Here is a 27,480-nt window from a genome sequence, read left to right as displayed (position 1 = left end):
TTTGAATCACTATGTTGTACAAATGAAACCAGCATAACTTTATGTGACCAGCTATACTTCAATAAATTTTTTAAAATGAGCCTTAAAGTATCCCAAAACTACCAAGGAAATAAAAAAGACAAAAAGACAAATTTGAAGAGGGTCTAGAGAAGGGCAATCCAACAGCCAAGAAGACAGAAAGGATGTAGGATAACCAGACAATGACTCAATTCTAAGAAATGATTTGAGAAAGTTAACTCTAGATTTTTTTTTGCCAGTTCCCCACAAAGAGAATACTCCATGCTTCTTGAAAGAAAGATTTTAGGGCAAATACACATTGGTACTCTTTATTCCTTAAGAGCCATCACTCACAGACTCATTAACCCAAGATTTAAAGCCTAGAAATGAACTACCTCATAAAGTTCTAGCTACCTTACTATGAACTTGTTATGCATGTGTTAATTACAGGCTATATCCTTAACTCTGAGGTCTGTTTGGAAGAAAACATTTGTGAAATGATCTTTGGAGTATGACCCATTCTTGAAATTCTTGCTTATCTTTTCTTCTATGATATTACATAGTTTTGGACTACTTTTGGTTTTTGATTGGATGAATAAAAATAAATGATTCTAACTTTCATTTGTTTGACCATCCATTGATCTTTCTACACATCCACTATCCATTTTGAACTCTTATGATCCTTGCACTGTGAACATTATATATAAAATATAGTGATTAAGTAAGCCCCTACATGCTAATACAGATTCCTCAGATTTAAATATAACGTTCCATCATTTGTTGTAAACCAACTCATTTTATTTTTAAAGATCTTGTCCTTAATATCTTCTGAAACATTCCAAAAATGTCATCCACTAAAAATCACCAAAGACTCAGTGACACTTTTCCATCTGTCCATTTTGGGAAGATACTCTCATGTCTACATCTCTAGTTATAGACACGCACATATTCACATAATAGCTCTCATGCCCATTCAGAACTGGAATGCAAGCTTAAGTATAGGAATTATTTTTATTCATCTCCATACCTCATTGATACTCAATGCTGATTACATTTCCTAACATTTCATTTGGGAAAGATGGGACTGATCTTGGTAGAATATTCTCATGTTCTTAATTGTTAATATATTAGAGGTTAATATATTTAAAGTTTTCAATGGTGACAGATTTAGAGTAACATAATTATTAACTACTACCAAAAGTTAGAAGTTTAAAATACTTGTGATTGTGTCAGATAAACTTAAGAAATTTGGTTCTAGTAATCTTCAGGAGGCATTGATCCTTATAGTCATACATCCAAAGAAGCACATCAGTGCTCATTCAAAGTTATGTTATTTTAAACTAAAAGTGCATGTGAAACAGTATTAGTATTGAAGAAGTACTTTAGAAGAGGTTAAGAAATGCCTTCTATACTTAGGAGTTAAAAATATAAGTCAGAAAATATCACAGTAGAGCAACAGATTTTTTTTTTTAATTTTCTTCAGTATATATTTAACTTTTAGATATGTTGCAGGGAATATGTCAGTTACATATTATATTTTTAATGTTTTAGCTACAAAAGATATTTCAAGAGAAAATAAAATGCTTATAAATACAAATGAGATGAAAAATATAATTGTATTACATAGTTGGTATAGTACAAGTTTATCTACAATAAGCTTACTGTACAAATATTTTAATAAAAGTTAACAGCAAGTGACGAATGGCTAAGCACATGGTATTCCCTGAATGAAACTTTGAACATGAACTTGAAAATTACATTCTGAGAACTCTATTTGTCAATTTTCTCTCAATAAAAAGGGGTATCTTATTAAAAAACAAAATGAAAGGAAGTTCACATAATAACCAAATATTTAAGTTTTTAGAAGTAAGGCTTATTGGCCTCATACACCTGTTCAGAGCTCATGTTATGTATTTATGTAAGTGTATAGCTCCATGCTTGTGATCAAGATTAGTGGTGCTCATCAATATCTTTATTTTTATCTTTTTATTTAGATTATCACAGTCTATTTCTTCAGCTCATTTAGGCGGCCCTGAGAGACTAGTCTGGTCAATGGCATGAGGGAAGAAGTACTATGTACCTCTTTCAAACCTGGCCCCTGAAACTTCACTTGAGATCATCTTCACCTTCACTTTCCTCATGTGATTAGGGGTGCAAGAACCCACTGCAAGACTGAGAAAAGATTAAAAGAGCTTGGATCCCTCCATGACTGTGGAATATAGCATCGTTAGCCTACCCATTGCGTCATGAACAACAAATCCTTCATGTTTCCTATATATTTCTGCAACTATGGTTGTGACATTTAATTTCAAGCTTTAAATATCTTGGTTCAATACTTTACCAAGTTACCTCACAGACTTTTTCTTTTTAAATTTATCTGATATTTTACCTACAGAACTTTGAAATGGTACATAGATTTCAGGATCATTTTAGAAGAAGAATATTAATTGCAGGGGCCCAAACATGAACTGATTAAATTAAAACAAAACCTCAGATAAACCTTTGGCACTGACTTCAAAACTTCTCTTGTTGATAGAGAATAATTCCCTTATGAACTATGCTGGACTTAATTAACACATCTTTCTGTACTAGCAGTTGCTTGTGCAGAGATGAAAAACAGATTTAAAGAACAAGAGGTTGTTGCAACTTGAGTGTGATGAAGCCATGTTTCCCTTGTTACAGTGTGAACTGTGCACTGGCAGCTGCTTGAAAAATTTATGTTATTCTTTATTTAAATTCAATTAGCCAACTTACAGTACATCATTAGTCTCAGATGTAGTGTTCAGTAACTTATCAGTTGCATATAACACCCATTGCACATCACATCATGAGCCTTTCTTAATGCCCATCACCGAATTACCCATCCCCCTACCCACCTCCCCTCCAGTAACCCTGTTTCCCATAGTTAAGAATCTCTCATAGTTTTTTCTCCCTCTCTGATGACTTCCCATTCTGTTTTCCCTCCCTTCCCTTATGATCCCTCTATGCTGTTTTATTCCACATAAAAGTGAAACCATATGATCATTGTCCTTCTGACTGACTTATTTCCATCAGCATAATACCCTCCAATTCTATCCACATCAGTGTAAATGGTATTTATCCTTTCTAATGGCTGAGTCATATTGTATATATTACATTTTATATATGTACTACATCTTTATCCAATCATCTGTCAATGGACATCTAGACTCTTACCACAGTTTGGCTACTGTGGACATTGCTGCTATGAACATTGGGGCACAGGTGCCCCTTTGGATCACTACATTTATACCTCTGGGGTAAATACCTAGTAGTGCAATTGGTAGGTCATAGGGCAGCTCTATTTTTAACATCTTGAGGAGCCTCCATACTTTATACCACTTTCCAGAGTAAAGAATGTACCAGCTTGCCTTCCCACCCAGAGTGTAAGTGGGTTCCCCTGCTTCCACATCCTTGCCAACATTTGTTGTTTCCTATCTCATTAATTTTAGCCATTCTGACTGGTGTGATGTGGTATCTCACTGGGGTTTTGATTTGTAAGTCTAATAATACAATTCACCATTGTACTATTTTCAGTGAAACATTTCTGTAAAGCATTTTAATTACCAACAGTAAACCTTTCCCTGGGAATGTGTTTTTTGTTTGTATTTTTTTTTAACAGTGAAGCTTATTTTTCTTGCCATAATTTATTATGTGTAAATCATGTCTTCTTTATATTACTTCAAAAGTGGGCATCATAGGCTATTTTTACTGAAGCTAGTATCACACAGAAATGCTGACAGTTACATAAAAGGTTTATTAAGTGGCAACATCAAAACATGATCCATTAGTGGGAAGCTGATGTACTTTGCCATTAAATCATAGGTCTCTATAAAAGTGTTAACCTCTTTGAATCAAATTGGGACACAGATAAACAGTAAAAAGCAATACCCAAGTTAGTTCAAATGTAATATTTATTAGTTAATATGCTAGAGTTGTGAAAGTAGATATATATTCACCAAGTTATACGAATTAGCATAAACCCATAAGCCTAGGGCACAAAGAACTCTAGTGAGGGTTAGTTCACACAAGCAGGAATAGAAACTTGAAAATTCCAACAACGACTTAGAGCACCAACATTATTGTCCATCTCTAGCTAGTAAGGCTGATGGCTGCAACAGTAACTGTGTGTTGGTGACTGAAAAGACTGGCCCCAGACAAGAAAATAACTGAAATGAAGTTCTGCCTATTTCCCATACAGCACTGTAAACTGTGTGACCCAAGATCACCATTACCTTATTCTGCAGCACTATCCTAGAAGACATATGGCAGGATACTCAGAGCTATTACTAGAGCTATCTCCTGCATGTATGCATGCATGTACACACCCAGAGGTCTTTGGCAAGCCACACATCTAATTAGGGCCTTTCAATCCCTTAGGGTAGTGAAGAGAATACCATGGGCCACACTGGAGTCAGGACCTCTGGTTTACTCCTGGAATTAAGAGAAGGTGGGAAAAGGGGCCTGGCACATTGCAAGTCATCAACATTACTTATTGAATGGAGAGTCTTATATGTAAGGGAGTTCCTATTTCAGAGAACTTTGAAAAGTACCTTAAAAGACTTGTTCCCATGAACTTGTTTGGAAGCAGATCTAGAACATCCAATAGGGATCCTGTTCTGGGCTTTCCTCTAAGAGTAATGCTTCCTAAGCCTTTCTACATCATGACATACACAGAAAATGATAGTATTTGTATGAAACAGTGGTTAAATGGAGGATTTCGGAATCCTGCATAAAGTGGAAGTGACAGGAAACCTGAGGGCTGATGAGATGGATCCTCCAGCACATAGTTTGGAAGCTATGTTCCAGAAAAGATGAATAATACTGAGAGTCCATTGAGGGATCTAGCTTTTCCTGTTATTATTTAACAGATTCTATCACCTGCTGAGTGCTTACCATATGCCAGCAACTATACCCAACACTTAATGCACACTATTTCTTTTTATCCTTAAAGTAATCTAGGGACTCTACTTCTGGTAACAACAGCATGAGATGGTCAGATGACTGCTCCATAGAAAATGACTATACACTGGACAAAACCATTTGTGACAATCATTTCAGGGCACTGGAAAATAACCAAAGGTAGGCAACAACTTGGGAAATACTAATTCATGTGAAACTGCTACTGTACTGCATTGAGTAATAACTAAGAATTAACTTTTGGAGGGGAGGTGGGAGTCTGAGAGCATTCCCAAGCTCCACCAACTACCAAACATGGGCAGTGAAAATCCAGCTTTATGAGCTGGAGGTGACAGACTCAGGAGCAGGCAACAAAGCAGTTAGAAATTTCAGAGGGAGATTTTGGATGTGAGAAAGCTATAGAGCAACTGATACAATAAGCTTTCCATATATACCTGGTTAACTGCTAAACTATGTGTGCTTATTGGATACAGCAGGGAACCCAACAAAAATTGAAAGAAAGCATGTGAATTTGCCACACATCTGAATGCACAGTGAAATCTACACAAAACAGAGGAGGATGAAAGCCTGACTAACTCAGAGTCTCTGACTACAATCTCTGCCTCTTTGGCCTCTGAACTATGCAGGTGCAGAGGAACTCCTTAGAGAACTAGGCAAAAGAAAAAACATCTGTGGTTGGAGATTTCAGTTTGACTCCAGGCATGTTAAAGTCTAAATCCCTCCAAAGAACAAAACCGATTTCAGATTCACTGTGAGTACAACTACAAATGCTTTTTACTAATTTTTGACCAAAATATATGAGATGGGAAAAGGAACAGGAATGACCCATATCTAGGGAAAAAGGCAGCCATTAGAATTTGACACTGAGTGGGCTCAGAGGTTGGATTTAAGACAAAGACTTCAAAGAGCTATTATAAATACATTAAAAAATTAAAGGAAATCCTGTTCAAGGAATATTCAAATAATGAACAAATAGTAAATACTAAGAGAAGGAAACTAAAAGAATCCAATTGGTATTGTAGAGAAGAAAAGCATATTAATGGAAATGAAAAATATATTGTATATACTCAAACAGATTTGAAATGGTGAAGAAAAAAACAATGAATGAAAAATCAGTAGGTCACAATCTAAAAACAGAACAATAAAGTTAAAAATAAACAAACTTGAAGATCTGTGGGTCAATATCAAGCACTGCAAAATATAACTCAGGCCTGACCTCAAGGTAAGTTCTGTTAAAGCTGCACATGTACCCTGCCCAGACATTGCTGCATACTATGCCCCACACCTTGTGCCTCCAACTGCTGGTGTATGGCCCCCAGCCACTATAGCATTTCGAGAGATCTGGCATAGGATTTGCGGCCTAATGGAAATTTTGCTAATCCTGCTGCCCACTCCCAAGTTCCCTGGTGGCCATGCTCCCTCAGAACTGGTGTGCCTGGGTCCTACTAACACTACAGAGAACAAGCACAGCCCACAACAGGCAGAATGTCAGTGCAGACAAGTGCACTGAAAGGAACCTAAGTGACTCAGACACAACAACAGATTATAGGCATCACACACAGAATACTCTTTTGAAATGCCAGATTCTGTGAACAGGGGACACTCTATTGCAGGGCACTCCAAGACCTCTTTTTTATAAAGTAACTCTTTTCAAGAACAGAAGACATAGCTGATTTTCTCAACACAGGGAAATAGACACAGAAATGCAGAAAAAAAATGAGGAGACAGAGAAATTTATCCCAAATGCAAGAACAGGACAAGGCCATGCCTAGAGATCTAAGTGAAACAGATATAAGTAATATACCTGATAGAGAATTTAAGGCAATGATCAGGAGGGTACTCACTGGACTTGAGACAAGAGTGGAGGACATGAATGAAACCCTTAACAGAAATAAGGCATGATACAGAAGAGAGAAAGGGCTCAATAAACAAAATGAGAAATGTGCTTGATGGAATGAACACTAGGTAGAAGCAGCAGAAAAATTTAGTGACCTAGAAGACAGAATGGGAAGTAAACTGAAGAAAAGAAATAGGAATTATATAAAACAATACATTTAAGGAACTCGGTGACTTCAAACAGGACATTTGTATTTTAAGAGTTCCAGAAAAAAAGGGAGTAGGGAGCAGAAAATTTATTTGAAGAAATAATAGCTGAAAACTTCCCTAATCTGGGGAGGGAAACATATCTAGATCCAGGGGGCACAAAAACTACCATCAAATCAACAAAAGCAGACCTACACCAGAACATATATTAAACTGGCAAAATATAATGCTAAAAACAATATTTTAAAAGCAGTAAGACAAAAGAAGTCAGTAACTTACAAATGAAAACTCATAAGGCTAGCAGGAGATTTTTCAAAAAATTTTGCAAGCCAGAGTAGAGTGGCATGATATATCCAAAATGCTGAGTTGGAAAAATCTGCAGCCAAGAACACTCTATCCAGCAGGACTACCATTAGGAATAGAAGAAGGGATAAAGAGTTTCCCCAACAAAAACCTCCTAGGAGTTCATGACCACTAAACCAGTCCTGCAAGAAATATTAAAGGGGATTCATTGAGTGGAAAGGAAACCCCAAAAGTGACAATATAGAGGTAGGAAACACAAAAGTAGTAAAAATGATTCTTTCCTCTTAAAAAAAAAAAAAAAAGCAAAACAAAAAAACCACAGAGTCAAAGAACTCACAGAATAAAAGGATATAAAATATAAACATACACCTAAAATGTGGGGAGTTAAGGAACAAAGAATGGTCACAAAGTTAAATGACAACCAACTTAATATAGAAAGCTATATGTAGAAGAGGATAGAATATCACTAAAAAAAAAAGTCAAAAATCATGATAAGAGAAGGATTAGAGAAACACTTCAAAAAATATAACATGTAATAAAATGGCTATAAATACATATCAATAATTATTTAGAATGTAAGTGGACTAAATGCTCCAATCAAAAGACATAGAGGATTGAAGAAAAAAAAAAAAAACAGAATGGATTGAGGGAAAAAAGACCCATTTATACTGCCTATAGTAGACTCGTTTTAGGCCTAGACACCTGCAAATTGAAAGGGTATGGAAAAACATTTATCATACAAATGGATGTCAAAGGAAGTGGGAGTAGCAATACTTAGTTCAGACAAAATAGAACTTAAAGTTTTACTTTAGAGAGAGAGCACGTGTGAGAAGGGGAAGAGGTAAAGGGAGAGAATCTCAAGTGGTCTCCCCATTGAATGCAGAGCCTGATGTGGAGCTCAATCCCACCACTGCAAGATCATGACCTGAACTGAATTCAAGATTCAGATGCTTCACCAACTAAGCCACCCAGACCCCCCCAGATAAAAAACCTTAAATCAATGACTATAATAAGAGATAAAGAAGAATACTATATAATCATAAAAGGGACATTCCAACAAGAAAATAGAAATTATCAATATTTATGCACCAAAGAGGGGAACACTCAAATATATAAAACAGTAACAAAGGAGCTAATAATAATAGGGGGCTTTAAAAACACCATTTATAGCAATGGTCAGATAATATAAATGGAAAATCAAGGAAACAATGGCTTTGACTGACACACTGGAATAGGATATTTTGAGTATATCTGTTAAATCTATCTTAAAAGAAAACACATTCTTTTCAAGTGTATCACAGAATATTCTCCAGAAAAGATCACATGCTGGTTCACAAAACACGCTTCAGCAAATTCAGGAAGATCGAAGTCCTACCATGCATCTTTTACTGACCACAATGCTATAAAGCTAGACATTAACCACAAGAAAAAAATCTGCAAAGAACACAAATACATGGAGTTTAACATGCTTTACTGAACAATGAATAGGTCAACCAGGTGTAAAGTTTTTTCCGGCGAGATAAACACAACACCAGGCAAAGTGGGTGCAAGGCAAGATTTATTAAAAATGCTCTCTGGCGAAGTTTCAGGGCTCAGGAGAAGGGGAGCCAGGAAAGTTGCGCCGGGAGGAGGTGGGCACCCTCGGGCGAGGTTCCGCCACTCTGGAAAGCAGAGTGGCGGAAGTCGCGCCCAAGGCAGGGAGGAGGGGGCTTTTAAGGGGTCTCGGAGGAAGCTCAGGGGTCTTTTGGAAGTTTCCCTTATTTGGATATCCCGCTTGCTCATCGGGATCCCATTGGTCCACGGGAGCCCGGGGCGGGGGGGTCTCAGATTCCTGCTTGGGCCTTTGTTCTCCTGTCCGAGCTCAGGTCTTGTGGCGGGAACTTTCACCATCTTTAGTAGCCCTTCCTGCCAGCCCAACACCAGGAAATAAAAACAGAAATAAAGTACATGAAAATGAAAACACAATGGTCCAAAATCTTTGGATGCAGTAAAAACAATTCTAAGAGGCAACTATATAGCAATACAGGCCTATTTCAAGAAGGAAGAAAAATCTCAAACAACCTCACCTTACATGTATAGAAAAGGGACAACAAACAAAGCCTAAAGGCAGCAGAAGGAAAGAAATAAGGAGTAGAGCAGAAATAAAAATAAAAATGTTAAAAATTAAATAGATCAATGAAACCAAGAAATGGTTCTTTGAAATGGTTCACTGAACCATTCAAATGGTTCTTTGAAATGGTTCTTTCTAGGAAGAAGTTGCTGTGGCTGAGGTCAAAGAGGTTGCTGCCTGGGCTCTCCTCAATACCAAGCATTTTTAAAGAAGAACAGCAAAGATAGAGGACTTATATACTACCTGATTTCAAAACAATATAAAAATAATCATATAGTATTGGCATAAGAATAGAAATACAGATCAATGAAAGAGAATGGAGAATTTGGAAAGATGTTTAAATGGTTAATTGATTTTTTAACAAAGGCGTGAAGTAAACCAATAGTGAAAAGAAAATCTTTTCAACAAATAGTGCTAGGATACCTGGCCATCTGCATGCAAACAATGAACCTTGATTCTTGTACCATGCACAAAAGTTAACTTAAAACAGATCATAAATCTAAATGAGAACTTATTTTAAAACTAAAAATTCTAGAAGAAAACCTAGGGAAAAAAAAATCCATGACACTGCGTTAAGATTTCTGAGATGTGACACCCAAAGCTTCTTTTCTGGCTTATGTTTATTGTGTCATAGAAGAAAAAAATTAGTAAGTCAGCTTTTATTACAAGTACTCTGGTCTTTGAGATATACCAGCAAGGAAATGAAAAGTTAAAGACTGAGAAAATATTTACAGAAATATCTAATGAAAAATTTGTTTCCAAAAAATATAAAAAGTGCTTAAAATACACAGTAAGAAAAAATTTTTATGTTAGTAACCATACAACTTAATTTTAAATTGGGCAAAATATTTGAACACACCTTACACAAAAGATACATAGTTTTCTTTACAAGCACCACACAAAAGAAGGTATATAAGTTGAACAGATACTCCACAGAAGATATACAAATAATCCACAAGACACAAAGAAGCTCACCATCATTGAAATTAAATTAAGCCCTCATTGAGACACCATTCCATGCCCACTGGAATAATTCAGGTTAGAAAGGTGGACAATACCAAGTGTTGTTGAGGATGTGGAGGAACTGAAACACTATGTACTGTAGGTGGATATGCAAAATGGTAGAACCACTTTGAAAAGTTTGACAGCATCTTATAATATTAAACATATACTTACTTGGCTCAACAATTCTACTTCTAGGTATCTACCCAAGACAAAACCTATGGCCACAGAAATATTTATATGATTATGTGTAGCAGCATTATCCATAGTAACCCCAAATAGATACTACCCAAACATAAATAAGATGTGGTAGGTTATACAATGGAATACTTTTCAGCCATAAAAGGGATGAACTACTGATACAAGGTACAAACAAAATGCATGCACCACAAAACAACATGCTAACTGAAAAACGCTAAAAGACTACACAGTTTCCATTCACGTGATATTCCGGAAAAAAGCAAAACTGTTGGAACAGAAAGCAGTCAAATGGTTTCTGGGACCAAGGAAAGGTAGGCATTAGGGATTGAAAAAGGCCCTTTACTTTAGGGGGTGATGCAAAAGTCCTAAAACTAGGTTGTGGTGGCAATTTCCCAACTAAAGATGCTTACCAAATTCAGTGAAATTTATACATAAATTGATTTTAGAGCATGTAAATGACACCTCACTAAAGCTGTTAAACCCATACAGCTCTGTGCGGTAGACCTCACTTCCATTGTGCAACTGAGGGAAGAGTCTCAAAGGCTGGGTAACTCACTTAACGCTAAACAGCTAGTCATTATCAAACCTAAGTCCACATTGGTAATCACTGCTCTACTCTGCTTGTTGGAGTGGAGGAGACACTAGGGACCTTGTGATGCTCCTAGAAGTTTCCACAATCAGCAGATTCCACCCAAGCTGAAACTGGTGTAGGCTGCTCCCCTCTACAGAAATGGTCTGCCACCAGGAAGTGAGGGGTGTCCTGGGCTAGAGGTACAATGTTTAGACGTCCTGCTGCTCTCGGGAAATGTGCTACAGAAAAACAAGCACAGCACAGAGAAGAGGGTTAAAACTCTGGTTTTGGCACTTAACAGTCCTTAAGACCTTAAGGAGGCCATGCAACTTCTTACTGCTTCAGTTTCTTAATCCATGAAAAGGATTTAGAGACATACCACCTCCTTTATGGAGTTGTGTTGGATGTTGAAGGGGCAGTAAGTGAAATAAAGAACCTGATCCTTAGTAGAGCCTCAGGAAAAGTAAATTCTTTTTTAAAAAGTAAAATACTTTTAAATTCCCTTCCCTTTTAGTTCCTAAGAGAAAAAAACATCCAGTCCCACCATTTAATAAGGAGTTAGATTTTTTTTTTAAAAAGTGTTTCTCACTGAGGAAAAATGGGAATTATTCATCAGAAGTCCTTCTGGGCATCAGACTTAGCAGGTCCTCAAATTTTATCCAAGATCTCACAGTCATGAAGAAAAAAAGTGCATGAAACTCCTTTTACTCTGTAATTATTTTCTTCCCTTGCTTCACTTTTATGAAGTTTGACATATAAGGCAATCAGTGCCTCCACATGCTCCCATAAAAAAATCAAAAGAGGGGCGCCTGGGTTGCTCAGTGGTTTGGGCTGCTGCCTTCGGCTCAGGTCATGATCTCAGGGTCCTGCGATCGAGCCCCGCATCAGGCTCCCTGCTCCGCAGTAAGCCTGCTTCTCTCTCTCTCTCTCTCTCTCTCTCTCTCTCTCTCTGCCTGCCTCTCTGCCTACTTGTGATCTCTGTCTGTTAAATAAATAAATAAATAATCTTTAAAAAAAATCAAAAGAAATTATGTAGATAGATGTGTTTGTGACTTATATGTACACAAACTTGCATTATTTGAATTTTTTGGCAGGAAGTAAATATTTGAAACCATGTGCTGAAATGGAAATCTAAAAGGACTATTTTAGCTATGAGAAGTTCATTTTATTAGGTCCAGCAAATGATAGCCTGGAAGAGGTCACTATTTACAAAATCTTTCAAGTTCTCAAGTTTTGAGGTTAGACTCAAAGTGCTCAAAGAATTTTACTGTTGAACATTTTTTGTCTACATGGTATGGACACCTTTCCTCTTCATCACACATGTCTGTAAGGGGGTTCTCATGTCTGACTGTTCATAAAGGCAGAGATGGTATTAAAATGTGGAGATCCAATGCCACCACATCAAAAATTATGATTTCATACGACAGAGGTAGTGCCCAGTAATGAATTTTTTTTAAAACAAATAATCCCTGGTGATTCTGGACCAAACCAAACTCACATCCTGTCTATTTCTCAAGGGCTTCCCTCAGCCTCAGGAAAATTTATGATAATTCTAGATAATAGTTCCTTAGTTTGTTTTGGATGTTAATCAGTGTTATAAAATAGGATTTAGGCTCGGATAAGCTTGGGAACACACTATTACTCATTATGTTTATAATGATTTAATTGTAGACTTGCTCTTAGCATCCATTACCCCCATCAATATTTACAATTCTGTATCAATACTGAATAATTCACTATTTTCTTGTTCCGTGTATAGCCTCTTCTCTCCAATTGGATTTGTAAGATCCTAGAGACAGATGTCTATTTCAGGCAGAAACTTTGTAACTGATACTTAAGAAAGGCAAAGATATTGACATACAGATTTTAGCTGAGTAACACCACCATGGAATTAGCTGGAAAAGGGAAGCATGATGCTCAAAAGTTTTATTATGTTCCCAGGTTCAGTTTTCTCCCATTTCCTGAATATGACTTCTAAAAAATTTCCAGAGAAAATCCTACACTTGAACAACCAAAAACTCAGAGCAGGCCTCTCCACATAAGGTTAAGGAATATAAGCTACTGCCTAGTGGACAAGGGAAAGGGGAGGGCCTAGATAAACAGCACAGTATCAAATACCATTTTGCTAGAATAACTTTTCTCACATTTGTAGCATTATGGCTTTGGGCACTTAGAGGCACATGAATATAATGAAGAGTTTAAAGAGAAAAATAGGCTAATATGTAGATTTAAATTCATGTACACCTGTGCCTAAAAATTGAAGTGATATTTATATTCTTTTTTTTTTTTTTTCAGAGAGAGAGGGAGCGAGAGCGAGCGCAGGCAGACAGAGTGGCAGGCTGAGACAGAGGGAGAAGCAGGCTCCCTGCCAAGCAAGGAGCCCGATGTGGGACTCGATCCCAGGACACTGGGATCATGACCTGAGCCGAAGGCAGCTGCGTCCCGATATTTATATTCTTAATGTAGATTGATGAACTTCAGATCAGAGAACCTTCTAAAGCTGTATGTAATATTCTGCCAATTTTGGGGTCATCAGCTTCACAAAAGGATCCAGAACCAAAAAGGAATTTATCCCTCTCTGGTCTAAATAATCTATTTTGGGTCATATAATCATGAAGCTTACAAAACTAAGATTGACCTTATATATTCCCCTGAACAACATTTAGCTGTTTTGGGTATTTTTTTTTTCCCCCAAACACTAATATAGGAGGTTTAATAGAGAGGCACTATTTACAGATCTGAAGCTGTGAGGTCTTTGCTGGTCTCTTGGAACCAGATGTTTACATATTTACTTAAAGTGACCCACTGAATAATCATGGTTACAAGTTGAACAGCACACATTCTTTCAGTTTTATAAATACCAGGAAGTTTATAAACTCAGTGAAAAACTAGCATTTCTGGTAACTGACCTCAAACTATATTTGCTAAGATAATATAAACCATTGTCCGGAATCAATATAGCCATTTTCTCCAGCAAACATTGGGCAGCATTTCCCAAGACAAAGTCTTCTGCATACATCCTCCTTATTTTTTAAGGATTGCAAGTAAATGTTATAATTCATACAGTATTTCTTTCAGGCCAATGAATACTTAGAACTGGAATTCGAATGTTTAAAGCAATGTGGTATGATCAACAGATGTAAGAGTAAAGTTAAAGCAATTTTGCCTTATGATTTTCATAACACAGATCACCCGTGTATTTATCTTTCCTTCCAGTAACTTGGTTTGAGGTTTGCAGTTAAGTACATTTTTACTGCTATAAAACATCAACTAAACATACTGACAAGATTAGTTCAATGGAATTACCTTTTATATATTGTTATCTGGGGAAAAATATCCCAGAATTAGGTGAATTTTGATAGCTCGCATATTGTACCGGCATTCCAACAAAATGATGATGGCCCCTTTCCTCAAGCATGGATTTATGGTGATTGCTTTTCTTATGGGGATTTATTTCTATATACTGCAACTAACCTTCATGCCAACAACACAAAAGACAAGCCAATGGGTGGAAGTATACATTTATTCTATGACAACAGAATATTTTACTCCTACTAGTGCTGATAAATTATTTCTTTGCTTAGGCACAAAATGTATGCCAGGGTAATCTTAAAGGAAACAATATAGCAGAAAGGAGCATGAACTTCAAAATAAGAGTTGGAGTTGTTCGTTTATTTCTTACTTGTGTATTTATTATGGACCCATTTTGTGCTGGGGACTGAGAATACAACAGGAAACAGGTACAGTCTCTGCTGCCTAGAACATTACAGCTTCCACTCCTGGGGTGCTTTGGAGTACTTTTTATTTGCTATTTGCCAAGCTATTTGCCAAGCCTCAGTTGCTTTATCTGTAAAGGAGGGGATATCATCTCTGAGTGTTTCCATGAATATTTATGAAAAGGTATCTGGTTCATTATCTAACAAAGTAACACTTAGATCTGGATTGTTATTAAATAACTACTTTGTGGTTTTGAAGTGATAGACAAGCCATGTGGCAGATCAGAGTACACATTTCAAATTCTTGAAAGAGTACAACAGCCCTATGTGGTTTCAAATTGTTCTACAGTCTAATGAGGATATTTTATCTTGCTAAACAGTCTAACCCCAGATGTCCAGCACAGTAAAAAATGCAAGCCTGCTGAAGGGTTACTTTGAACACAGACCAAAACTACAACTTAGGAATGTGTGAAACTGTGGCTAGAATCAAACTCAGGGGTGGCAAGCAAAAGAAGACTCAGTTATGAAGTTTGTTCTGGGAATAACTAACTCCCTGTCAAGAGCAAGATGTTTCTATCTCTGCATGAGGATCACCGCTGACGCTGAACTCTAACTGAAGACTTGGTTGGGTGGCTCCCAGTCTTCTCTGGCACTTAAATATCTCCTTCTACCTCCCTTGTCAATGAACTGCAGCTTTGGAAAGATCATGTCTGGAGTACTGGAGGAGCACAGGCACACAGAAGACATTGCATGAGTGTTTGCTATTAGTACTGTGTCTGTTTCTGAGTTTAATTTCTCCATGATTAAATAAAGATCTATATAATGAACTTCTATCATGAGGACACAGAACATTACCACATCAACTTAATAACATTTTAGCTAAAAATCCAAGAAACTCAAGGGGCTAGTGATCCTTTGCAGCTTTATCCTGGTAAGTAAGTGAAGGCTTCTCAGAACACTGGAGCGGCTGAAGAACGTTCAGAATCCTAGCATGGATCTTTATAGGTCCAGGAAACCCAAGCTCAGAACTACTGGGTTTATCTTCAACCCTTCTAGAACATTTTGAGTAGGCTTGTATGAAGTACAGATTAAGGAGTTGTAAAAATTTGATCACTACTATTGTCTTAATGTTTAAAAAAAAAAAATCAATACTTCCTGTAGTGGGTACTATTTGTAGCCTGGCCACAGGGATTCCCAAGCTCTGTACCTTGTCTGTAGAGCTTGGTACCAGGTTTTTGACTTAAGTTACCTAAAATTGGGTCCCTGGCCTTTGTTAGTTGAAACATGGATAGCCACTTCTTTCTTTTCAGAATTCAGGTACTGTGATACTGAGAGACTGTAGGTCTGGTGAGACCAGGGCTTTTGAGAAAGGTCCATGATTTCACCTTCAAGTCCCCAGAGCCCAGTCTGAATCCTCGCAATATATTCCCCTTTTTAGTCTAAAGTATCTCAAATTGGTTTCTGTTACTTATAAACAATAGACACTTAAATACACAACAGCTAAAATGCTATTTGGCTAGAAATTCCAGATTATGATAGTTTGGAAAATATCAGATTGATCAGGGTTTCTATGGAGAATTTGAAAGAAACTTGTGACAGCTCTCATTTCCAGGGCTCCAGGATGTAGGAGCAGGGGCTCAGTTTGGGCTGGTGATCACACTCTGATGAATCCAGTGTGTGGAACTGAGTACCACCTGTCTTAAGTATCTATTTCTATCAGCTCTTTCACACAAGCCGAAGAAGGCTTCCAGTTTAGGGTGGAGTGGTATCTGAACCCCGTCCCCGGTAGGAGTATGTATGTATGTATACACACACACACACACACACACACCACTTGTCTGAAAGATGGGAGTATGGCATATCTTACATAAGCCATTTCTCAGCGAGGGATGTCAGAGACTCTGGAGAAAACTCAAGAGAAAGGGAGAGGACATTGGAGTTAGGCAGTGCCAAGTCCGAATATCAGATGGGAAGGGGCGGTTGAGGAATACGACGGTCTGGTGGTACTCCACTCAACAGCCCTATAGCATGGTTATCCCATGAAGAGGCAACAGTGGACAGAGTCACAGGGCTGTGTAGTGCTTGTACTCCAAGCTGACTTGTACTGGGAGGGATTCCAAATCTCAATCTTATCTGAGTCCCTTTGGCCTGTTGAGTCTACAGCAACCGACTCTGATACCCAGGCTTGGGCTAGCACCTGGAGGGGGTGTAAATGGGTGATAATCCTAGCTCCGCCCTTCTGAAGATGGCTCAGCCACAAGAAACCACATCATCCCAGGGCAGAAACAGGGATGCAGTAGGAACCAAGCTCCCCCACCCAGGCTTTGGAGCAGTTTGTAGAGACAAACAGCACGGATTAACAACTGGGCTGCAGTTTCATGTCCTACAGCGTCTGGCAGCCTCAGAAGAGTGATCAGTTTGATTTAAGAGACATACATTTCTACCCACAGCTGACTGCCAGTCCTGTCACTGTGGTAGCAGGGAGAATTTTGTCAGAGACTAAAATCAGCATGTAAATCAACACAGCTTTCCATGTCACAAAGCACAGAGAAACACAGAGAATAGATCATCTGATGTGCCAGTGTAGCACAGTATCTTAAATACAAGAAACAAGATAAAGATCTGTTAAGATCTGTTTTGGGAAACAAACTGGGGAGTACAAACCCTCACAAGGCTATGAAAATTTCTTCTAGAAGGCCAGAGAGAGGTTTCAGCCCTTGTGGACACTGAAAAGTTAGGATGTCCAAAGCCTTCTCCCAAAAAAGTAACCTCGTTTTAAAGATTAGTTCCTTCACTAGGCACAATTCACTTTCCAGTAGGATGTTGAGGATTTTAATAGACAAACGTGATCTGAAGTTTGGTTTGGTAAGTGAATAAAGTCTGAATAGAGAAAACTGGTTAAGTAGCCTGTCTGCAGAGGACACTTAGCCACATTTTCTTATTTCAAGTATGTATGGATGACCCTAATGAGTTATTTATTCCATGTAATCAGTTCATGACTCTGCTTCAGAAAAGGGGGGGGGGGGGAGGAGGTGGCCGGGAGCCTCTGCTCTGGCAATTAGGTTTGTGGAACTTGGCAAATAATATATTGTGTGTAACAATATATAGACAGTAAGGGCTCTGGGAAGTTTATAGGCAGCTTGAGAAGATTTTATCTACTATTTTTAAGTCACCCGGATTTATAATTGCAGTTTCCATCATAAGCATTTGACACAATGAACATTTTGAAAGTGCTTCCTACTCTCCTAATGGCTTCATTCAGTTTTTCTTTATTTCTGAACGAAGATTGATTTTACAGTATCCTGGCAAGTGGAAGGCTACTTTAGTCTTCTATATTACATTAACTCCTGTATGCATCTCCAATTTATAGCTGCATTCCATTGCTATTTACTGTCCGCTTCTCTATCCTAGCACAAAACAAGGCTGAAGTTCAAACGCTCTAATAATTGTTAGATGCGACCCACAAATGAATTTTAATCCTGATTTTATATAAGCCCTAAATTAAAGTAACAGATTTCAAAAGTATTTTCAAAATTTCAAAGGTAAAGTTCTTGTCTAGAAATGATTTAGGAAATGGTCATATTCGCAATATCCCTAAGTTTGAATTCTGATCGTAAGTACACCTAATTATACATAAATGAGATGTGTCAAGATAGGTGCTGGGACATAAATGTTGTCCATGATCTCTTTACCCACCTCCAACCTCTCGAAGATACACAGGATTATCCCACTGACAAAGTGTTAAGTTCATACCAAAACAGAAGGGAAAATGATTGAAAAAGAAGGCTCGCTTTGAATGAGGAGCAATGTCAAGGGCGTTGGCATAGCAATCCTGAAGGGAAGGAAAGGGCATTCAGGTGGTGACAGCTTCCCAGAGATCTCAGAGTATTTCTTTGAAATCTAATAGGAAGCCTTAACCTAAAACCTGCCTTGAATCCCTGTTCACATTTAAAGCTTAGACCCAGTGTCTTCCTAAGCTCTCTCAATTGTTTAATTGGCAAAAGGGGCAATTCACTGACAAGGGTTACTGGAAATACCTTATAGAAACAGAAGAGTCTTACTCAATTGGTGACACATGTTAAATATTTAATATGCGTCCAGCACTATCAGGATCCTGTTTCTACTCTGAATGAGTATGGCAGCATTTGGAAATTTAAAAACACATACATTTTAAATGCCCAGAGTAAACCAAGCCATTGAAAGAACTAAGCAGCTATTATTGCAGGCTTGGAATATCAGAAAGGCACTCCTCTGGATTAGAGCTTCTTTAATTCATCAAAAAAGGACACTACATTTTGGCCCCTAAAAACAAAAGATGTGGATATTTTCTTGATTTCAAAAAGATGGTGACCTCGAATCATTTGATGGACTCCTCTCAATCTTGCTCGTCTCTTGAACCAACCCCAGCAGCATCAGCACCACCGGAGTGGGGGTGGGGGTGGGGGACCATACCAGAAATGCCTGTTTGAAAATCTCGGGCCCCAGCCCAGCCCCACTAAATTGGAATCTGCATTTTCACAAGATTCTAGGTGATTTCTATGCACATCATTTTTGAGAAGCTTGGTTATACACTTTTCCCATGATTCATTTCTATAAAATCTAGATTTCTTCAACTTTTTAAAAAGTATATACTTGACTGCTGCCTTTGCTGTCAGTGAAAACTAGCCCCTCTCTGCAAAATTTCAAGTGAGAAAAGGAAAGATAAATTGGCAGCTTTTAAACAGATTTCCCACCATGCCCCCCTTTTCCAGAGTATTCTCACCACATGCCCATGGCAGCTGTGTTTACCTCCGTGATTAGACAGTACAATAAATGCACCCAGTGATAAACTAAGTTGATTTAATAAAATGCCTGACTGCATATACATGTTAAAACAGTCGGTTATTTCACCAAAACAATGGAAAATGTCTTCTGTCTACAAAAAATGCAAAGTATGGCCAAGTAGATACAATGCAACAGTGACTAATTCTTTAAGATATCTATAGAAAAGAAGATGGGTTTCCAGATTTGTCCTTAAACATGATGAAGTCTCGTTTCTAGGGAAAGGACATCGCTGTATAATTACAAATCCTTAGTTTGCTCAGACCAGTGGACACTTTGATCTTTCTGAGGGATGTGTAAGGAAACTGGATGTTAGAGGAGAGTAATGGGGGGAGTTATTAATCACCAATGAGATCTATGTATCTTAAATCTGTGGCACTGGGCTCTGGTAGCAGATTGAAGGGAAACTGGATTTCTTAGGGCATTCTCCTACTATCCTTGCCTAAAAGATAGCAAATGCTCCAAGAATCCAAATTGAGAAAGTGAACAAATGATACTAAGTCAGCAGCATAGCAAAGAAATCTTTCACAAATAGTAGAGTTTGGGATGTGAAGAGTAAAGCTTGATCTATCCCCACACAGGACTCTGCAGCCTTTGTTGAGTAGAGGAAAACAAACATATACAAAACCAAAGACATCTCAGAGCACAAGTCAAAAAAATATATATATATTCCCTATTCCTTCCAATCCTTCTCCTTGTCCCCTTTCTTCTGGAAAGTTCTTTCTTTGGTCTTTGAAAGGAGAAATTAAGAGAAACAGCCTGCAACAGAGGGAACAGCAGGGACTTTGAGGCCAAGCAAATTCGAGTTTGGATTTAATTGTCTCAAGTGTGTTTTCAATCCAAGTTGCACAGGCGAGTGAAAGAGCAGCAGCACAAGGATGAGGGAGGGCCATGCTGGAAAGAAGTACCATGAGATGAAGGAGAAAGATACCCAATTAGGGCATCATTTTGCTTTTATATGGCTGGAATTTTGCACTTTAATCCTTACCATTTTATCCCTCAATACAAACATCAGTTACATTGTTCTTTACAGAAGAGTGAACGGTTTCAAAAGCACAATAATATTAGGGGGAAAAAAAGAAGCATGTGTGGTAGTGAAAGTAAAAATTCTTGGTCGACCCACTCCCAAGAATAATCATTGTTGACCAAATGGTATAGACATAAAGTTTTTAACTGTAAAACAGCAAAAATATAAAAGTTTTTTTATATATGCAGAATAATCATCATCATTCTGGTAGGCTGAATAATGGCTCGCAAAATACATTGATGTTCTAATCCTTAGAATGTGTATTCCTTGTATGACAAAAAAGAAAAGAGACCATTACAAATTTATTAAGAATATCAAGACAAGAGGGGCACCTGGGTGGCTCAGTGGGTTAAAGCCTCTGCCTTCGGCTCAGGTCATGATCTCAGGGTCCTGGGATCGAGCCCCGCATCGGGCTCTCTGCTCAGCGGAAAGCCTGCTCCCTCTTCTCTCTCTGCCTGCCTCTCTGCCTACTTGTGACCTCTGTCAAATAAATAAATAAATAAATAAATAAATAAATAAAATCTTAAAAAGAAAAGAATATAAAGACAAGAGACTGCACTGGGTTATCTGGAAGAGCCTAAAGATGGAATCATACATGTCCTTAAAGAAGCAAGAGATTTGACAAGGCAGTGTGACCATGGTGAAAGTTTGGAATGAGGTAGCCACAGTCATCAGAAGCTAGAGGGAATGGACAGATTCTCCCCTCTAGCTGTCAGAGGAAATGTTGCCCTGTTGACACTTTGATTTCAGCCTCATTGGCATACTAATAGAAGCAGGCTTTGGAATGAATCTCTCACACTAGAAGACAAAGAGAAGGGTGTGCATCTTTTTTTTTTTTTTTCTTTCCTGAAGACTTGTATGTATACACTCCAAGCTAACATACTTTAGTTTAGTCCCTGGGTCCATCATTTTCTAGAATATTTAATCTATTCTTAGTATTAGCCAATTCTTCACAGCAAAATATATTAAGACTTAATCAATCCCAGTTAACATAATTAAGAAAGTAATGTATCTCGGGGTGCCTGGGTGGCTCAGTCAGTTGAGCATCTCTTGGTTTCAGCTCAAGTCATGATCTCGCAGTTGTGGGATCAAGCCCCCCACTCAGCGCAGAATCTGCCTCAGATTTTGTCTCACTCTCTCTCCACCCCTCCCCACTCGTGTGCTCACTTGCTCTAAAATGAGTAAGATCTTAGAAAAATAAATCTATCTGGAAACTCATACCAGGGTTTCAAGAATTATGCTTTTGTACTATGAATATTTGAAAAAATAAAAATTTGGGCTGGAAAGAAGAATTGTGTTTTTAGTATTTTTTAAAAGGTAGTTTGGCTAAGGAAAATTCATCTAGGTAAAATCATGACTTATTCTTCTAAGGGTCAGAAACAGAATTTGCAAAATCTTAGGGAAACCATCCAGGTCTATGCAAATTGCCTCTCCCACATAAACAAGGACCAGTTGCAGGTTATGGTGAGGGACACACATGTATATCCTAAAATCCCCCTAAAAGGAATTTTTTCAAACTGGAAGTTAGAAAATTTCCTATGGCAAGAGTCATTCCTCCACATCTCCATCTGGGCTGGTACTTTTCCCCCAAGTACAGATTTCCCAGTCTTAGGAGACATGCATTATTTGAACAGAGACAGAGACTGAATTCTATTCACAGAACTTTGTTTGAACCTTGGAGGAGGGGTACTTAGCTTAGCTGCCAGTATTTTCTTTGGGTTCTTTTTTCTTTCATTGTTTTGGGCAAGTTGGATGGAGAATCATAAACAAGGCAATAGGCCAGTTTCTAAATCTAACCAAAATAAATCTTTGAGCATTTACTATTTATGAAATACTAGGGGAAGCATATGAAGTAGTTGAAGATACAGGCTCTATATTAAAGGTGCCTAGTGCTAACAAAAAAGCTGTTAAAGCTGGTCTCTGTGGGTTTGTTTGGTCACGCTAGAGATGAAACATAAATCTAGAGGTTGAAGGGACGGGACCTTTCACATGGGAGGAAAGAGCACAGGACAGCCTCCTAGGTGCTAAAAATGGAGTGGATGGAGTAGGAGTGAGCTGTGGTCATGTCTGGTGAAATGGCAGACTCCTCGGACCAGAACAGAGGGGAAAGGGAAAGAGTTGCAGAGGGTTTGGGACTTCAGAAAAATGAGTTTGAACAGCATTCTTGAGAAGTCATGGCCTACTGAAGTGTTCTGGATCAGCAGAGCTATAGGACATAAATGTACTTGAGGAGGATTAATTTGGTACTGAGGCATAGAACTGATAGAGGCAGTGGGAAATTAGGAGGTTATTATGGCCACATGAGAATGATATAATGAAAGAAGATTGAGAGAAATGAGATGGAGGGAAGACATTGCTGCTGGGAAAAAGGAATGCTAAGATTCAGTGAGTAATGATAGTGGGGAAGAAAAAAATGAGCAGTTTTGACCTTGGGTGGTTAGATTTCTCCAACCTGAATGAGGATAGGAAGAGGACAAGTGTTAAAGGATAAACAGTTTCAAAGAAGTTGGCATCTACATAGAAATGTCCAGCAGCCATCATGAACATATCGGACTGGAAACATGAAGAAGCCAGAGCAGGAAATAAAGGCCTGAAACTCATCAGAACAGAGATAATAGAACTAGTGCCCTGAAAAACAATCAGCATGTTTGGAGCAGAGAATACAGAGCTTGCAGAGAACGTTTTGAATGATAATGTGAGCAGCAAATAGGGTTGGGATAGGGAGGGGATCCATCAATGGAGACAAAGGAGCAGTGGTCAGACAGGTGTGAGCAACATCGTATTTGGATAATTCCATAGATTTCTAGGAAAAAGAACTTGAAGGACTGCTCATTGGTAATTTTGTAACTATATCTATGCATTGTGTACCCTGAAATTAACCAAGGCTCATTTTAAGATTGTGGAATTAGAGACTTCTGCTGTGGATTTTCAAACTCACCATTTCCTGCCATCCCCATTAGATAATGAAGTCAGTGTTTATGTTGTGTAGCTGATTTCAACTTGAGAGATAACTTCAGCTGACCTTTCCTTTTCCATCAGCACAATTAGAAGGTAGTAGCTAACAGAGCCACCAGATTTTTACTAAGCAACCTACTATGTGAAAGACCCACAACAGGGGCTGGACAAACCCCTTATTCACTAATATTCTCCCTTTTAATGCAAAAGGTAAGCATTACAAGTGTTTAAGTAAATCAAATGCAGGCTGGAAAAAGTCTTAAGTCTAACATATGGAGTTAATGGTGACATGTTGCTTGTTTTTATAAGCACACGAGCTTTTTAAAGCTAGCACTCTGGCTACGCCCATTAGGTTCCATGGTCCCCTCAGACTTTGTTACATGACATCTGGTACTTCACTGCTTTAGAGCTAAAAAGAAATACCATGCGTGCCATTTGCTTTGTTTCAGTGTTTCTAAATGGTTCCCTTTCCACTTGGTCTTTCTGTTAGTGGTAATATTCTTTTAAGCATTTCAGAAATTGAAGGTCTGGTGTTAATAGACTTTTTTTTTCTTTAAGAGGGACTATACAACTACAATTTGACCATTAGCTTTAACAAAGTTTTAAAGAGAGGGCTCCACCCAATGATGGAGTTTTTGCATAAAGTATATGCCCTTGGACTAAAGATTAGGACACAGCCTATCAGGACACAGAAAATCAGTTGCAGATTAAAGTGGCTCAGGGTAACCCTTTATGCCAAGACTTGTATGTTACTTTAGGAAAAATTCCTTATCAAGGATCCTAGTCTGGGAAAAATGAAACTCTACAAACATGTTTGAATTTCATACATCTTGCTAGCTGTGCAGGAGGGCTTAGCACTAAGAGGTATTTCCTATGTAGGGATTTTACAAATGTTTGTTGTCTTCCCTGCCTATTGACAGGCAGCTCGACCTTATAGGATAAACTTCATCTGTAGTCCACAAACACTAGTGTACAAAGGAGATGGCTCAGAATCCCTTGGTTGTCATTTTTTAAAAGATTCCTGGGCTTAGTTTCTAGATATTTTGATTCTGTACATTCGAGGGTATGCATAGGATAGATCTGCATTTATTCGATTTGCAGATAATTCTGATGAGCAATCATGTTTAAAGTCTGCTCATTTCTTCCTAGATGTATTGTTCTATGACTGGGAGATTCTATGAAAAGTAGGCTGTGTTCCAGACTGAGGGTCCATTTTCCATATGCTAAGTATGGGCATAAATGCACTGAACCTTCTCAAGTGAAGACTGATGGCCCTTTTTTAGGGGGCCATAGCTGACATACTAATTTATGATCTTCTAAATCTTGGTATATAACTACAGCAAAATGTAAGAAGTGCAGAGGAAACATTATCTTGTCCTAGGAGGACCTTGGAGCATTTGATAATTCCTTATATTTCCTCAACAGGTGATAGAAGAGATTAGGAATCCAATAATATAATCCATGGCATGTAAGTCAAAACAGAACCTGGATTTCTTCTTTCCTAGTCCAGTTACTATGAAATACATAATTAGGTGGTCAAATTAAATCTCCCATGGTATTATTTTAGTGGGATAAAAAAGATAATTTCTCTCAAAACACCATCACCTTTTCCCTACCTCCTAAGAATTAACATCCCAGAGAGACAGCCCTACAGTGCAAAGGCTACCTTAAAAAAATCATGCATATGACACTAAAGCTTTCGATTTTCATTTAACATATCCTACATATTCCTCTAGGTCAGTGTGTGTCCATAACTCATTCTTTGTAACAGCTTCATAATATTCCATACTATAGACTTCTCTTGATTTAGATCTTGATTTTTCCAATGGATTTACTGATGGACTTCTACTTATCAGTTTTTTTAATCCCTACCTCAATGCTGCAATTAATATTCTAATGCACACTGTTAGGGTCCCTGATCAAAGGAACGAGACTTCTGTAATGCGAAAGTCCCGCAAAGTTTTATTTCCTGCCAAGCACCGAAAATCAAACCGACCAGTCGGGGCGTCTCTTACAAAGAGGCGACAACGACCAGGACACCGACCCCGACAACGCCGCTCCCAACTCTGCTACCTGACAACGTCCCTACCTGACCACAAAGCCCCACGGGACTGCCGCTCCCCGGTGAGGCCGCTCCCCGCCAAGGCCGCTATCCCACCATGCCGCTCCCCGCTGAGGCTGCTATCCGGGCGAGGCCGCTCCCCCACCCCAGGGCTCCGCTCCCCCAACACAACCCTACCTGACTGACGAGGCCGCGCCGCTCCGCTCCGCCGACCAGGCCGCGCCGCTCCGCGCCGCTCCGCCGACCAGGCCGCGCCGCGCCGCGCCGCTCCGCCGACCAGGCCGCGCCGTGCCGCGCCGCTCCGCCGACCAGGCCGCGCCGCGCCGCTCCGCCGACCAGGCCGCGCCGCGCCGCTCCGCCCCGCCAACCAGGCCGCTCAGCCGACCAGGCCGCTCTCCCAACAGCCACGAGACTCCCAACGACCACCCCAAGGACGACTACCCCCACCTGACCTCCCACACTAACCTTTATAGAGGTGGTTGAGCCCGGCCCACACACAGGTGGCCAATGAGATTGCAACACACAGGGAAAACTCCACAGTCATGCTCGCTCAACCATACCGGTGGCCAATTGAATTCCAGCTCACCATAGCAAATATATGTGCACCCCTCTGATTGGATGTCTCCATCCGGCCTGGCCCACCCCTATATCCGGGATTTGTAAGTAAGTTCCTCTGGGAGGGGCATGGTCAATCCAAGCTTACAACAACATGGTTACCTCTGGCTAATCAGGCTCTTACATGTGCTAACCTTTTGGACAGATGATTTCTATGAGTAAGATTGATTTGTGCAAAGGTACAAGAATCAGAACTCTTACTAGATTCTGTAGGATTCTTTTCTGAAGAGTTAGTAGCAATTTCACATTTCCATCAGCACTGTGAGTTTTTTTTTTCACAGCCTCATCAACATTAAACTCAAAAATTGAAAAATGTTCAATCTTCTATTTGAAAAATGGCTTTTTTGTTGCTTTAATTTGCATTTCTCTGGGAATGAACTATAACTTTTTGTGTATGTTGGCTCTTTGTATACCCTTTTCTGTAAATGGCCCTCTAGGATAAAATAATGTTCTTCCTCACACCATGTACAAAGAAAATTCCATGTAAGGTCCAAAGAGGCCAAAGCCAGAAGGGGGGAAAAAAAAGTTGTCTAATTGAGTGGAAGAGCTACTTGACATATTAAACAAGATAAATCTAAAACTGTAACAAAGGAGGAAGAATTAAAGTAAAGTTGAATTTATAACCAATAAATTGTTTATATTGTCTTTTGTCTGACAGAAACATCAGAAGACAAATAAATTATATCAAATACATGACAGACTTTAACAAAAGATTAATATCCCTGAATATGGTTCTTTTAAAATATGGATACAAAATACACAAAAGGAAAAAAAAAAAAAGCAGTGACATTTTTTTCCACGAAGTTTTGAAGATTCTTGTGTTTGAAGCGTAAACAAAGTACATGTTTACATCGGATTATTGAATAGGAGGTGCATTTCCTCCTATACAAGTTTCTCCCATAGCCATCTGTTCCCTGCCTATAGTCTCTTGGCATTTGGATCTGATTTCCTCAGGTGGGAGTGTTACCTTTGGTAAGCCTCACATGCTGATCACATCTTGTTTCCTTTTGTCTTCCTTCCAGCCTTCCGTCTGCGGCACTGTAACAAACTCAAAGCAGTTCAACTACCTCTTAAAGTCAATAGCTAATATTCAGAAAATTCTGTGTACTAGGCAAAGAG

This window comes from Mustela nivalis, assembly GCF_964662115.1.
Source record: "Mustela nivalis genome assembly, chromosome: 2".
NCBI lineage: Eukaryota > Metazoa > Chordata > Mammalia > Carnivora > Mustelidae > Mustela > Mustela nivalis.
The sequence above is the reverse complement of the archived record's forward strand: the minus strand, read 5'-3'. Positions refer to the sequence as shown.